We start from the raw sequence: 3,823 nt of genomic DNA, 5'->3' as shown, positions 1-3,823 counted from the left end.
TCAAAAAAAAAAAAAGAAAAAAAATTCAGTGGGGTCTGCCTAGTCACCACCACTTAGGAGACCCAAAATCATTAAATGTGAAAAGTGTATCTGGAAAATAAGCAAGCCAGTCTAGTTCCAACAATTCTCATAGGAGAATGGTCAAAAATGAGATTAAAATGTAGGTTAGGGTCAATTTTGAAAGACTGAAAGTGAAATAAGAAAATGGAGATGGGGGTGGTGCCTGGGGCTCAGTGGGTAGGGCGCCAGCCCCATATACTGAGGGTGGTGGGTTCGAACTCAGCCCCAGGCAAACTGCAACAAAAAAATAGCCCAGTGTTGTGGTGGGTGCCTGTAGTCCCAGCTACTTGGGAGGCTAAGGCAAGAGAATAGCTTACGCCCAGGAGATGGAGGTTGCTGTGAGCTCTAATGCCACAGCACTCTACGGAGAGTGACAAAGTGAAACTGTCTCAAAAAGAAAAGAAGACTTAGCACCTGTGGCTCAAGCAGGTAAGGCGCCAGCCACATACACCTAAGGTGGTGGGTTCGAATCCAGCCTGGGCTGCTAAACAACAATGATGGCTGCAACCAAAAAATAGCCAGGTGTTTTGGTGGGCACCTGTGGTCCCAGCTACTTGGGAGGCTGAGGCAAGAGACTCACTTGAGCCCAGGAGTTGGAGGTTGCTGTGAGCTGTGATGCCGGAGCACTCTACCCAGGGGGACAGCTTGAGGTTCTGTCTCAAAAAAAAAAAAAAAAGAAAAGAAAAGAAAAGAAAATGGAGATGGCGCAAAGAAAATTAGTTAACATCTTTCAAAGTCTAATTTTTTTTTTTTTTTGAGACACAGTCTCACTGTGTCACCCTCAGTAGAGTGCCGTGGAGTCACAGCTCAGAGCAACCTCAAACTCTTAGGTTTAAGTGATTCTCCTGGGGAATCTCCCAAGTAGGTGGGACTACAAGTGCCAGCTACAATGCCCAGCTATCTTTTTGTTGTAGTTGTCGTTGTTTAGCAGGCCTGGGCAGGTTTGAACTTTCCAGCCTGGGTGTATGTGGCTGGTGCCCTAACGACTGAGCTATGGGTGCCAAGCCCATAGTCTAATATTAATGTGAATTTATTTAACTGGATTTAGGATAATTCACCAGGCATCTAGTATATGCTATTGGACCTCCAGGAGAGTTATACCACAAACTGAATCCGCACGTGGAGGTGAAATTAAGTGCTCACAAAAACCTGGATCATTTCATTCATTCAACAAAAACCTGTATTGAAGGTCTTCCCTAAGGCAAGTACCCTGTGATGAAAAACTAGCTCCTGGGCTTCTGTTGGATAAATTCCCTGAAATAGAATTAACATCTTTGCTAGATTTTTCGAGAACTATTAATGAAAAACTGAATCTTTTGATAAGTTCTCAGTCACTAACAGATCCTGCATCTAATTTCTAAGGCCCTTTATTCCCCTACTGGTGGTGTCATCTTTCCCACAGGACCTTTTCTTCCCTTTAAGTCTATCCCAAACAGCTGTCTCTTCTGTGCTATTTGTCCTGCCTCCCTCTGTAAATTGTTTCCACATTTATCTCCTCCCTCTGCAATTTCTGCCTTTCTTTCCCTTGTCATTGGCTTCTGTCCCTGTTCCCAGCTTGCAGGCACTGGCCCGAGTCTGTCTCCAGATCTTACCAGATCTTTTTTTTTTTTTTTTTTTTTTTTTGGCCAGGGCTGGGTTTGAACCCTGCAGCTCCGGCAAATGGGGCCGGCGCCCTACCCTTTTGAGCCACAGGCGCCGCCCTTACCAGTTCTATCATTGGGATGTTTCTCACAGTATTAGAGAAAATACAATGTGTGTGGAAAAGACTTTGGGAACCCGGGAGCTAGAATCAAAATGTGCCTATGTTTGAATATTGGAGATGGGCAACTCTCTGCTCAGTAGTTTTTGTTTTTGTTTAATGATCTTTAAATTGGCTCGGCGCCTGTGGCTCAAGCGGCTAAGGCACCAGCCACATACACCTAAGGTGGCGGGTTCAAATCCAGCCCAGACCCGCCAAACAACAATAATGGCTGCAACTAAAAAATAGCTAGGCATTGTGGCAGGCGCCTGTGGTCCCAGCTACTTGGGAGGCAGAGGCAGGAGACTCGCTTGAGCCCAGGAGTTGGAGGTTGCTGTGAGCAGTGAAGCCATGGCACTCTACCCAGGGAGACAGCTTGAGGCTCTCTCTCAATAAATAAATAAATAAATAAATAATCTTTAAATTGAGGGTGACAACTAACAGATAACATTACTGAAGGTTTTATAACCTGGACACTGAGCTAATCATGTATACATTCTATTTGATACTCATTAGATACCTAGAACAACAACTATACAAGTGGTTTGTGGGCATTTCTGGAGAGGATGTGTGTAAAGTTCTTTGGACAATGCCTTGCACTCAATATAATGCAGTTATATAAAGATGATTCTTTTTTTTTTTTTTTTTTTTTTGGAGACAGAGTCTCACTTTGTCGTCCTTGGTAGAGTGCCGTAGCGTCATAGCTCACAGCAACCTCAAAGTCCTGGGCTTAAGCGATTCTCTTGCCTCAGCCTCCCCAGTAGCTGAGACTACAGGCACCCGCCACAAAGCCTGGCTATTTTTAGAGCAAGGTCTCACTCTGGCTCAGGCTGGTCTTGAACCTGTGAGCTCAAACAATCCACCTGCCTTGGCCTCCCAGAGTGCTGGGATTACAGACATGAGCCACTGCACCCGGCACAAAAATGATCTTTTTCTTTCCATTTCCACATAGTTCCTCAGTCATTCAAGAGCCTCCTCAAAGTTCTCCCTGACTCCCTAGGTTCCTAATTAATCCTACTACTACTTTTAAATTTCCTTAAGTACCACTTAACACATTACTTCTCTATCCAGGCCTTTCTCATTCCCAGTCACCTCAAATCCAATCTCCTTGGCTTTGCTTTTAAAGCTGCTTGGGAGGGTCAGCGCCTGTGGTTCAGGTGGCTAAGGCGCCAGCCACATACACCTAAGGTGGCAGGTTTGAATCCAGCCCGAGCCTGCCAAACAACAATGATGGCTGCAACCAAAAAATAGCCGGGCATTGTGGCGGGTGCCTGTGGTCCCAGCTACTTGGGAGGAGGAGGCAGGAGACTTGCTTGAGCCCGGGAGTTGGAGGTTGCTGTGAGCTGTGATGCCAGAGCACTCTACCCAGAGGGGGCAGCTTGAGGCTCTGTCTCAAAAAATAAATAAATAAATAAAGCTACTTGGGCTATTCTGCCCTCCACCCTGCTCCACTTGCAGTGCAAAGCACAGCTCCCTTGCCCTTGGGTTTCTGATAGGTGGCCCCGTGGCAGTCCCCTTGCAGGAGATGGAAGGGCGGGAAGAGTGTGAGGCTATGGTTTCACTGTTCTAGCTCCCTTCCTGCCAAGCTTCTGTTCCTATGGACAGCCCTCTCTCCATCTTGTAACCCTCTCTGGGTCCTGGATCATAATACCATGCAAGCCCTTGGGCAGAATTCTCTCCTGATGAGAGGCATTATTGGAGGGAGTCCAGGGAGTCCACTTCCAATGCTGATTTATTTTAACTCTACCCACACCCTTATAAACTGTACTGTCATTAACTCTCCTCAATTATCCCAACTAATTATGCTTCCTATTTTCTTCCAGAAACATCATAGATAACAAAAGTTCTCCGTAAGTGACCCCTACTCTCTCTCTTCCCTGTGGCTGCCCAGAACACCTTCTCTCCAGGTCTCCTCTCTTGTCCTCTAGCTTGAAAGGATCCACCTAAACCCTAAACCACTCCTTCACAAAAACCTTTCCTAAGTCCCTCAGGCCCTCGTCTTTTATATAGCACATGGAAACCTTC

This window comes from Otolemur garnettii, unplaced genomic scaffold (assembly GCF_000181295.1).
Source record: "Otolemur garnettii isolate 467f Iridium unplaced genomic scaffold, OtoGar3 scaffold00180, whole genome shotgun sequence".
Taxonomy (NCBI): domain Eukaryota; kingdom Metazoa; phylum Chordata; class Mammalia; order Primates; family Galagidae; genus Otolemur; species Otolemur garnettii.
This window is presented reverse-complemented; position numbering follows the sequence as displayed.